The following is a 12997-nucleotide window of genomic DNA, read 5'->3' as shown; positions in this document are numbered from 1 at the left end:
GGTCGGCATGAAATGTGTTTCCTGAGTTTTGTGAATCAAATGAGCACATGTTGATATTCTACTTGGTCACTTTCTCACTTAAAATGTTTTCAGAACTTTCAAAGGTGGAGAATCAACAGAGATATTTAGCCTTTGTGTGATTCAGGTTTGTGTTGTTATAGGTTTGAAATGCATCTTGGGAAACCTTGGAGTATACTTCAGCGGGTCCCCTCATCATCCTAACTGTACTTATAGTATATAGAAGATACTCATTGAGTTTGTAGTGTATAGTACTGAGTGTGACATTTTGAACACAGCCTTAGTCTTGACCTTATGATTGACTGTGTGTCTGGTCAGTGTGTTGTCAGGTATCTTCCCTCAGTGATCATCAAGCGAGTGTAAAAAAGCAACATACGTCAATAAGATGATGTAACTCATGCATAAATCTTCATAAACTTTTATAAAAGTCAGTCTGCATGTAGCTTCTGATGGCTGTAAGATCACAAATCACCCACTTTCTCTTCTCTCTCTTTTTTTTTTTTTACTATTTTCTGACATTCCCTGACAAGCGAGCTGCCTGCTGAGGTGAGGTGAAGCTAGCCAATGGCTCCCACATCACAGACCAGCACTCACCAAATCAAAGCCCTACTTCTCCTTTATTACCCCAGTTCTTCTGACGACTGGAAGACTTCTACAGAATGTGTGAGCAATTGAAGGATTTATTGTATCTAACGTTCCCCTTTCATCTCAGATCCCCTCAGACTAACGTTGCCTTTGTTTCCCTAGTGTACGTCCACATCAATCACTCCCCGTCCTAATGATGGATTTATTTTTATGTTCATAAATCCATGCATTAACGGATCTTATTGTTTAGAATTTGAATGACAGTGTCAGTGATGTATGTGCAGGAGTCATGGAAAACTCACTAAAACCCATCCTTCTCAGTGACATGTCCTACTGTGAAACGTCTCCATCTTATGTTACAATATACAGTGCAATCATTTTGATTTAGTGCTTAGAAATTACAGTGCCACGGCCGTTATCCTCAACAGGGTTCAAAAGGATCAGCCCAGACTGTGTAACGTGACAAATTACCCTTGCTGAACATAAAAAAGCCATGCGTACTGTGTAAAGAGGAAGAGGATCCCTGCTGAGAGTCACAGTCAGACTCTCTTCCTCACCATCTTTCTTGTGCCCAGTTTCAGATGTGGCTCATCACCATGGTTTTACCATCAGAGCCAGCCTGAAACGCTGTCTGCTTTCCTCATCCCTGAATAAATGCCTTTGACCATGAAGAATAATGTACTGTATGCTAATGGGGGCTTTAGGTCAGGAGCTTCCACCCACCCTGTCTCTTTCTTCACCATTACCTCATGTTGATAGTCAAGGGTCTCAGCGTCACTCATATCTCCACATTACAGGGTAGGAGTGAGAGGCAAGCAGCAGGATGCCTTCCTTCCTCCTTTAGCTTAAAAACACGTTTTCACCCTAATGAGAGTGGGTGGTAATCATAACAAGGTGATTGGTGGAATAAGTCTCAGTACTGTTGGTCATTAACTCAGGCTGGTGAATGTATACACTCCCAGATGGGGTTTTTATGGGCCCCTCTGACTGTGTGCCTGAATTTTGTAAATGAGACCAAAGAGGTTAAAAGTTCACGTGGAGCTAAAACAATCCCTCTGACACACGTGGAGTGAAAGCAGGGTTCAGGGGCCGAGGCTACAGAGGCACCGGCGATGTTCGGGGAGTTCACAGCTGTCCACCTGTATTTTCTTAAACTTTCCCTGTGGCCCTCCCCCGAGCCTCATCAGCTCCAATTGAAGCTGTTTTAATTACACAGATTCTAAGCTGTCATTATAAACGTTAGCGCAGTCACGACCATCCTTGTGCTGCAAATATTGTTAGGATAAAAGAGAAAAATAACATCACTGTGTCTTTTTATTATCACAACTGTACAATCCTCTAATATTCAGCTTGTGTCTGATGGGTTTTCAATCAAACAAGTGTGAGTAGATGGTTACACATTCAAATAGGATGAAGCCAAATTCATTGTACTGAATTGGAACACACAGAAAAAAGAAAACAGTTGGATCAACTAAATTGAATTGTTTCAATTGGTAACACCTAAATGAGAAGGTTTTTTTTTTAAATAAGTTTGCATTAGAACAACTTAAAATGTGGACCAGCTTTACACCATCAGCAGGGTCCTTGAAGGTTCATGGGTTGCCCAATCATTCCACAAGTGCTTTGTGGAATTGGGGATTCCTGTGGGGAGTTTTCCGGAAGTATAGGGTATCGGACCTCCTGGTACGAGCCATCCGTTCCCTGTACGACCGCAGTCAGAGCTTGGACCACATATGTCGCACTTGTTTTTGCCCTTTGTCACCAATTCTTTTCAGAATTTTTCTGGACAGAATTCATAGGCGCACTCAGTGTGTCGACGGGGTCCGGTTTGGTGGCATCAGTATTGGGTTAGTGCTGTTTCCAGATAATGTGGTCCTGTTGGCTCCATCAGGCCGTGACCTTCAGCTCTCTGTATATTGGTTCTAGGTCAGTAGGAGAATCAGCACCTCCAAATCAGAGTCCACAAGAGTGGAGTGCCTTCTCTGGGTTGGGGATGAGGTTCTGCCCCAAGTGGAAGAGTTCAAGTATCTGGCTGCTTTTTTCATTAGTGAGGGAAGGATGGAGCGAGAGATCGACAGGCGGGTTGGTGTGGCGTCTGCACCGATTCGTTGTGGTGAAGAGGGAGCTGAGCAGAAAGGCAAAGCTTGTGACCGAAAGAACAAGATTGTACAAGTGGCCGAAATGAGTTTCCTTTGTAGGGTGGCTGGGCTCTCCCGTAGGGTGAGAAGCTCATTTATCCAGGAGGAATTCCGTGTAAGGATGCCAGCCAGGCTCCTTCCTGGTGAGGTGTTCAGGGCACGTCCCACATGTAGGCGACCTTGAGGAAGACCCAAGCCTGGCCTGGGAACACCTCAGGATCCCCAGGATGAGCTGAATGAAGTGGACGGGGAGCGGGAAGTCTGGGCCTTGCTGGTAAAGCTGCTGCTCCGCGACCTGACCATGAATAAGCACAAAAAACGGATGGATGGACAACCTTAAATGAAGGCAAGTCAACTTAAAAATGTTTTTCAATTAGGGGGCCACATCCCGGCGGGGCGGTCTGGCTTGGCCTCTGGAGGGGGCCCTGGCTTTAAAGAACTGAAGCTCGTGGCGCGGGCGGCATCAGCATCTGGGGCGCCCGGGGGGGCTAGGTTGGGGTGCCTGGGGACCGGCGGGGGGACTCCCGGCGGCCCCCTGGTACCTTATGCGGCTTGGGGTGTGGTCGTTCGCCCTGGGCGGGCTGCTCCTGGTGCTGCATCCATTCCGGGTCCTCCTGGCCTGGGGTCGGGTCCTTGCTGGCTCTGGGCTCACCGGCGGGGGCCCGCCGGCTACCCGTTCGGCGTGGCTCTGGTCGTCTGCTGGGCGTGGGCTTTGGCTCCTCCGCTGGGGTCTCGGGCGGGGGGCTCTCTGGGCCCTCCCCTCGGGGGGCTGGGCGCGGGGGTGTGGGTGGTGGTGGGGGGGGTGGGGGGCTGGGGGGCCTGGGGGTTGGGGGTTGGAGTCGGTGGCGTGGTGCGCTGGGTCCTTGGCTCCTTGGGGGCTTTTCGGGTGTGTATGGGGGGGGCAATGGCAGCCTCTCGGCTTGGGACCTTGGGGGCGTTCGGGGGGCTGCTTGGCCGTGGGGTGGTCGCCGGGGGCCCCTAGATCTCTCGCTCTTTCTGCTGGCCCGACTGCTTCTTCGGGCCCGGGGGCGGCTTATGGGTTTTGCAGTAGCGGCTCTTGGAATCACATTTGTCATGGACGCACTGGCCTCGGGCTGTGGGATAACACTCATACTGGGCTCAACCATAGACACGTTGTTCCCAAATACCTGTTTTATGTAACTTCCACTCACTTCCTCCTCTGCTCACAGCCACCATCATTATTCCTAAGCCGCACACTGGTCACCAGACTGGCTTGATAACACAACAATAAGCACAATATACACAACCACAATTTCACATCACATCACTTGAAACTTATTGATTATTCCCCACCCATTCGTTTTCCTAACTTGTATCCCTCCTCCCTGTTAACTCCCCCCCCCCCACCCCCCTCACCCTGGTGTAACACTGCCCTCTCTCTTTTACATCCTCCCTTTAATAAAGTATTTACCCTTCCCTAGGGAGGGCTGGTGATGGTCACAATTATGCAATGAAATAAATTCATTTATTTAATTGCAATAATAAAATATGCATTGCTGTTAAAAGATTGCACTTCTTGTAGTGTTAACCTTCAACAGAATGTGCAGACAAAGGAAAAAAAAAAAAAAAAAAAAAAAAAAATGTTTTTCTTTCCAACTCAATAATTTGAATAACCCAAAAGTAAATACTGCTCCTTTCTTACCTGATACTATCTTCTTCTTTCATTTGGCCCCCTTTAGGCTATGCACTGAGGAGCCGTTACCCGGGGTTTCCACTGGATACGTCTCCGCTGCGTTACAGTACGGCACCGATCCGGTATTTCACCGCTGTCCGGTAATTCACACCGGTTGAGTTTTGAGAGCGCCGCGGTGCTCTCCGGTTGAACGACTGTGACGTCACGAGACAGAGGAGTTCTCACAATATTTATATAATCACGCGAGAACGCGGTTAAATGTATGTTATAAACACAACAATAAACAGATAAACAGGTCAGTGTTCCTAATGAAGGAGAACAAGAAGGAGAACGAAGGAGAACGAAGGTTGGACTCTGGATTTGTCGTAGACACATTTTTTATCAACAGCCAACAGAGAAGAGATAAAACTGTACCAGTAAAACAGTTTACAGTGAGTTACAGTATGAGAGGAAACAATATAGTGGATGTGAATTTGTTTTTACACATTATGACGTTTTGGTGATGTATTTACTTGAAATATAATCTGAAGTGTTTTATTTTGAAAAGTAACCCAATATTTTATTGCGGAGTACGTGCTAAATTTCCTGTTTAGCTTCATTTGCTCTGTGCTGATTGATGCATCGTGCTCCGGTGTCCACCATAGAAGCCCTGCATATATCTGGTGGAGGGCACCGGACTACCGCATCTGGGAAGGAGCAGACACGCAGCGCAGCGGACCCGGTGGAAATTAACACAGACTAAAATGGAAACCTATCAGCTTCGGTGACGCGGTGATGACGTAACGCAGCGGAGCCGCATGCAGTGGAAATTGGCGGATAGGGTAAATCGTGTTGTCTGACCATACCAGCCTGTCATTGTCCGTTCCCGTTAGATCTATGAAGCTAAGCAGGTCTGGGCCTGGTTAGTAGGTGGATGGAGACCACTGAGAATTCCAGGTGCCACAGTGGGGTACAGTCACCCCAGTGGTATCTGTCATTGTGTCCTTGGGCAAGACACTTCACCCACATTGCCTAGTATGAATGTAGTGTGTGAGTGACACACTATGGCAGCCTCGCCTCCGTCAGTCTGCCCCAGAGCAGCTGTGGCTACAACAGTAGCTTACCACCACTAAGTGTGGAGTGAAAGAATAATGCCTTAATTCTGTAAAGCGTCTTTGAGTGTCTTTGATAAAGCGCTATATAAAATTGATGCATTATTATTAAAGGGCCTTGCTTAAGGCCACATAGCAATGATCCACAGTGGGTTTCAAACCGGCAACCATATAGTTACAAGTCTGCTTTGGTAACCAATAGGCCACCACTCCACTTCTGACCTTATACTATAGTTTAATGAAAATTACTTTTTTGTAGTAACCATAAAAACATAATTGTAATCACTTTAATAACTAAAATTAGTATTTTAAGTTGGCACAGAATATAAAACCAAAAAACAAAAGAAATCTATTTTTTTCCCAAGATAAATTTGCAGGAAGGAGAAGCCTGATCAATGCAGGTTCATTAAAATGAGAATAGCAGGTTGTGGGCTGCCTTCACTAAAGCTGCAGTCGTTCATCCAGCTGCTGTAGCCAAACTGACCCAGAGTAATGGCAGTAAGTGGATTACAAGGAGGCTTGGTCACTGCTCATTAACACTCATGGGACACTTAATAGCAGCTCAAGAGCAGGGACGAAACCAAAGACCTACAGAAAACTGTGGCTTGTAGTGCTGGGCAGGACCTCAGGCCACCCGACGGCAGTCTGACACTGAGTGACTTCAGAGAAGAGACCAACAGTGATAATACTTTCATCTGTTAGGCCAATGCTGCACCGCTGTCAGCTTTATAGATCTCAATAGTTTACATTTGCAGGGATCGAAGAGAAATTGTGGGTAAATCCAAGAGGATAAAATTCCATGAGGATCTGTCATTATCCAACACTAATGATGGCTCGCTTTACGTTTCAGAGGCTGAGAGGCGATGACGGTACGAACAAGGAATGCTGTCTGAGAAGACGAGGAACACGGAGACTGAACACACGATTCAGTCCCGCCAGGATTTTGTGGCTAATCTTCTCAAAATGGCAATGTCATTATCAGGAGTTTAATGATATTATTTGTGTGGTATTACGCAACTCAACTCAACTTTATTTATAGAACGCAAATTACAACAAAGTCATCTCACTGCGCTTAACAAAATAGAGATTATAACAAACTCGTAATTTCAGAATTACTCCTATTCTGTAATCATGAGCTTTACCTCAGTTTACAAGCATGTCAAAGTCTAAATCACAGTTCTCATTAAACATGTTTATTTATTTGCTTGTCTGTTAGCAGGGTTACATCTAAAGTACATCACGGATGTGCACAAACCTTATGCCATGGAAGATTCCATAACATTTCTGGGGATCCAGAATATTGAACTAATTTTGGACCAGTTTAATTAAAAAATCTGATCTTTCATTATTGGCAAAATTTCAAAAATGTATATCTTGGTTCAAAATTGTCCGATCAAATTTGACTCAGTTATGTTGGGTCAGTTCCTCAAATACCCCACCAAGGGGTGGATTCACTAAGATCTGAAATAAAGGGTGGTAAACCAGGTGCTTCCCCAAATCATTGTGACACAGTTTCCTCACCTGCTGCGAGGAATTCACTATGGGCTCTATTCTCCCATGTGCTTAAGCCCAAAAAGCCCGTGTTTCTGGCTCTCAGTCGCTACACGCCATCATCCCAGTTACGCACTGTGGATGGAGCAGCCCTGAAATGTGGGCGTTCCTATTCAAATCTGGCCTTACGCGCATTCTCTCGTCTGCATAAGTTATTTTCCTCTTACACGCTTCTGAACCTGGAATAAGTTCAGCGCCCCGATAAACTGTCACGGGGGATGCAGAGAGAGTCACACCCAAAGGATTGACCATCAGCATTTCTAATATATTCACATTTACGAATTGTAGACGGGACAAAATATGTTACATTTCACTACATTTTACCCGCGCTGTCCATTCCTTATCCTGGGAGGATGATGGGTGCTGCATCGCTGAGGATGATGGGTGCTGCATCGCTGAGCTGATCAGCTGTGCGCACTCAAGGTGTGCACGTGGGCTGCTGCTGCTCGTCATAATGAAACTCTGACAGACGTCAGAGTGATGTCCAACTATTTTAACACTGTGTACAACTTAAAGCCACAGTTTGATCCACTACAGAGTAAATAACAAGTGAAAAATTGATGATGATGATGATGATGATGATGATGATGATGATAATGACGATGATGATGATGACAATGACGATGACGATGACGATGATGATGATGATGATAATGACGATGACGATGATGATGATAATGACGATGATGATGATGATGATGATGATGATAATGACGATGATGATGATGATGATAATGACGATGATGATGATGATGATGATAATGACGATGATGATGATGATGATAATGACGATGATGATGATAATGACGATGATGATGATGATGATGATGATGATAATGACGATGAAGATGATGATGATAATGACGATGATGATGATGATGATGATAATGACGATGATGATGATAATGACGATGATGATGATGATGATAATGACGATGATGATGATAATGACGATGATGATGGTGATGATAATGACGATGACGATGACGATGACGATGATGATAATGACGACGACGATGATGATGATGATGATAATGACGATGATGATGGTGATGATAATGATGATGATGATAATGACGATGATGATGGTGATGATAATGACGATGGTGATGATAATGACGATGATGATGATGATGATAATGATAATGACGATGATGATGATGATGATGATGATAATGACGATGACGATGATGATGATGATGATGATAATGACGATGATGATGATGATGATGATGACGATGATGATGATGATGATGGTGATGATAATGACGATGATGATGATGGTGATGATAATGACGATGATGATGATGGTGATGATAATGACGATGATGATGATGGTGATGATAATGACGATGATGATGATGATGATAATGACGATGACGATGATGATGATAATGACGATGACGATGATGATGATAATGATGATGATGGTGATGATGATGATAATGATGATGATGGTGATGATAATGACGATGATGATGATGGTGATGATAATGACGATGATGATGATGATGATGATGACGATGATGATGACGATGATGATGATGACGATGATGATGATGATGATGACTATAATGACGATGATGATGATGGTGATAATGACTAATGGCCTTTGATCATTTCTCAATGCAGGAATGTAAGAAGTTAATAAAATCAGGCTTTCCACACAAACATTAATCGGTCGTTAGTTTGAGAGGGAAAAGGGAGAGATTTGAACTGTGGTTTGAATAGAAGATTGTGGCCAAACTTCACACTGCGTCATCAGCAGCAGGAACATGGGTTCCTTTTGATGTCAGACAATATTCATTTGTTTGCTACTAATTCCTAAAGTAAAAAAACTAAATCAAGACAAGATGCATGATAACAAGATTCAGATGTTGTCCATCCATCCATCCATCCATCCATCCTTTTCCCGATCTGTTTACCTTTTTTGCAGGGTCACGAGGATTCAGATGTTGTTGAGAAATGAAAACGAGATTCAAATCAAGGCATTTTTCAAATAAAAATCAAAAGGCAAAAATTCTATATTTAGAGATTCTGCGATATTGTCCCATAATGTCCAATATTACATCCAAAAGTAAGTCCAATATCGCCATATCAGACAGCGGCAAAAAGCTATTATCAATATATAATATCCTGGCATTCCAAGAGCAGTAACACCCCAATGCAAATTCAACTTAAATAACATTCTTAACAAAAGTAGGCAATTGTTACTTTTCTAATCTAATAACAGGGGAGAACCTAATGTCAACAAGTGCAGTGACTAGTTTGACAATATTTTTGTCCTTAATCTTTTCCATCATCTTTTTTTTGTTTCAAAAATAACAATAGAAAATGTGTCCTAATGATTCAGAGAACCTTTTTGTTCTTTCTTTTCAAACCAAGGTGAACCATGTGAAACTCTGTATTTATGAAAACAGACTTACATCTACCAAGCATAGCTAAACATGTTATAGGTGTTCACATTAACTTCAGTGAGCATTAGAACTTGCAACAGATGTCCTGCATTTAGGCTGTTGCTTATGTTCAGGAAAATACTGAATGTTAGGATCTCCTGGCATTTCTGCATCAACAGTCCAAAGAGGCTCCTGACAGTCGAGGATGTACCTCTCAGCTTGTTCTCGATCCCGAGGTCAAGGTCCAGCCTGTGTTGAACTTACATGCACTGTTTTGACACATTGTCATGTTTCTTTGGGATGTTTGTGTGTGAGGAAAGGCACAGGGTGGCTATGAACACACCTTGGATGTGGTGCAGGAGTGTGTTTCTAATCAAGCATCATTGGCCACCAGGGCCGTTTCATGGGAACTCACGTGACGCAAGACAAACAAAATCAAGCTTGGAAGGTTTGCTCTTTAAAGGAAGAACAGCAACACGCTGTGTGATTATATAAAGGGTTACGTCCTTTACGAGTAAATGTAATTTCTAATAAAGGAGCCGAGGTCCAATGAGGATTTGTGTGTGTAGACAGGAGGCGAGCCTGTCACACTCTAATCAGACCAGATTTGTGGAGGTAGCACAGATTCCTCTAAAGTCAACATAAAAATGTCACCTTCTCGTGAAATGAACTCAAAGTTTCAAACTGTGTGAACCTTTATGTTAGGGTTAGAGTTTGGCCTTTTCCTCAACAATCCTTGATATTCTGTAAAGAACGTAGTGAATGAACACAGATAGTGGACATAATCTAACAGCTTCTGAAACTACTTCATTATTCTGCTCAAATGCAGCAGTCGCCACAAATCATTTCCTTGTTTTTACCAGATTAAATTGTTTGATTTTGTTCCTACGGTTTCAAGATATTTCAAAACATTTTAACAAAGTATTTATGTACTTTAAACATATTTCCATTTAAGGTTATGTTAAGCCTTGTAACTCTTTTCAAACTTTTTTCTGAGAGGTCATGTGATCAGGTACGTTGCATCATGTGACTTGTAATTGCGGGAAAAGTGTTTCTATTGTGCCTTTGCAATATATTTCAATATCAAAATGTTGGAAAAACCTCATGAAAGCGTAAAAAGCTTTTAGCGATATTTGAGTGTTTTTTCCAAAATGCAGGTTTTTCTTGTGCTATTTAATTTGTGCCTGTTACCAAGGGTAACAGCGAGTGTCTAGTTCAGAGATAGTAAGGGTCAATATGTGATTGTCTGACTCTAGGGCCACACGAAAGAACAAATATATTTGTGTGATTTTGTTTTCATTTACTGTGTTTTTGTTGTTTTGTGTGACTTTAGAGTCACTTTGTTTACACGTTTTGGGGTTTGCACAAAATTTGTCCCCTGGGCCACAAGTTGCTCATGTCTATTTAAACAGTAGCTAGTTTTTACTTTCTCTTTTCTTGTATTTGTGCAACCTTAGTTGGAATTTCTGGCCCAGAATGTCTTGGCTTCTGGTTGATTATTCTTCTTCCTGAACAAATTGTGCACGGCTTTCCTTTTCTCTATATTTGCTGCTGCTCCTGGGATTCTGTAAATTGTTTTGTCGGATGCTCCAGTTTCATCTTGTCCTGATGAAGCTTCCAATCCAAACCCTGGATCCTCTGAAGAAGTGTCGGGGACTCCTGTCTTTCTATAATAAAAAATGACCATGATCTACTGTATTTGGTCTGGTTTCCAGCTGCTTTTGAGGCTTTATTCATCGGAGCGTAGAGACCTTTTCATCATTTGTTCCTGACACAGAGTCCTTAAAGAACTCTCATTTCTCTAGTTTTGCTAATCAATCTTAAAAGTTTCCTTATGTCTTAGAAGTATTCCGTTACAAACTGATGACATTTGCTACTTGAAAATAAAGATCAAACAATATATATTTAAGATTTGGAATCTCATGCTTAGCTTTATCATTAGAAAATTCTCACAAAATATTAGTCCCGTCAGTGAAAAATCCCTGGAATAAGCAATATGTAATGTAAGTTTTCAATCTTTTTAATGCACCTTTAAGATGTTAGATTTGACAATGGTAAATGTGTCAACATTTATAAATGCATAAAAACATAAAAATAATGTTCTTTAACAATGCCATTTACCAATAAACTGATCTCTTTTTAATTTGATTAAAGTAGAGTTTACATTTAAACTGTTTAATTCTATACAGGCCTTATTTTTACTGTAATTGGACTAAAAAAGTGATTTTACACAACATTTCATGTGTCATGTAACTTATTGTGGTAAAGGTACCAGTAACTGGGCCTACAAAATTAGACCCGACCCGGATCGAGTTGGAATGAAGCCGACCTAAAGCTGATCAACCATTTACACTTTTCAACCACATTACAGTCATTAAGTCATTTTTAACTCAATTTTTGCTGTAATTAAAATCTAAGTTACTTGTTAGTCATTAACAAACTGCTTTTTCTATAACCTATTACTTTAATATTTGTGTATTATGATAAATAATAATAAAATCATGCACCTTCTCCATCTTTATTGTATTGGAGTGATTCATGGTTCAGCTGAGGGACGTGGATGTTTTTACCCCATCTGGTTGAACTACTGGTCACCCTGTCAGTCGCTGAATCTGATCTGAGCTTCACTCTCGCCATGTTTTCACGTTAGTGTTAAGTGTAAGGTTAACAGGGGCATCCGTATGTTATCTGAACTTTTGTTAGCTTTTTCTTCCTCAAAATCAATAAGCTCCTCTTTTGCTCTCCAGCTGTTTTAAAGAGATTTAGCTCCATCCTAGAAAAATAACAAGAATAATCAATAATTGAAAAAGCAGCTTTTTCATAGTTTTCATCAACTATCTTTTTTTAAAGTCGCAATAACCAAATAACAGAAAAAATAAAAAATAAAAATGTGAATGAAAACTTCATCAAAATGAATTGTTATTTTTGTATAGTGTAGTTTTTGTTAAAGACTAAACTATAATGTTCACAACTAAGGATCAAAACTACTTTTGTTATGTGGAACAAGCCTTAATAATAATAATAATAATAATAATACATCAATTTTATATAGAGCTTTTTTGAACACTCAAAGACGCTTTACAGAATCAAGGGATTATTCTTTCACGCCACACTTAGTGGTGGTAAGCTACTATTGTAGCTACAGCTGCCCTGGGGCATCCCATATCAGGCTGATCAATGCTTATTTAAGCTTTAAAAATGCATTAACTCTCATGTTTTATATCTTAGTTGACTGTATCTGTAACAGAATGTCAACTGAAATCCTAATTTCATTTAGTTGTGACTAAAACTAAGGGATCTGGGAAGGAGACACAGATGATATGGTTATAGTAGCCTGCTTTCCATGGAGCAACCATATGAAGGTAGACATGTTCCAAAATGTGAGAGCTTGTAGAATGTGATGTGAGCGTGTAGAAAAAATCCACACACGTGAAATAAATTATGGAAAAAAGTGTACAGACTGATATTTACACATAAAGTTACAGCTGCAAACTTGTAATCCAACATTTATTCACATGTTTTTTAATTACTTGCATAAATGAACGTTTACAACAACAACTCTCC

The sequence above is a fragment of the Gouania willdenowi genome, chromosome 20 (assembly GCF_900634775.1).
Source record: "Gouania willdenowi chromosome 20, fGouWil2.1, whole genome shotgun sequence".
Taxonomy (NCBI): domain Eukaryota; kingdom Metazoa; phylum Chordata; class Actinopteri; order Blenniiformes; family Gobiesocidae; genus Gouania; species Gouania willdenowi.
This window is presented reverse-complemented; position numbering follows the sequence as displayed.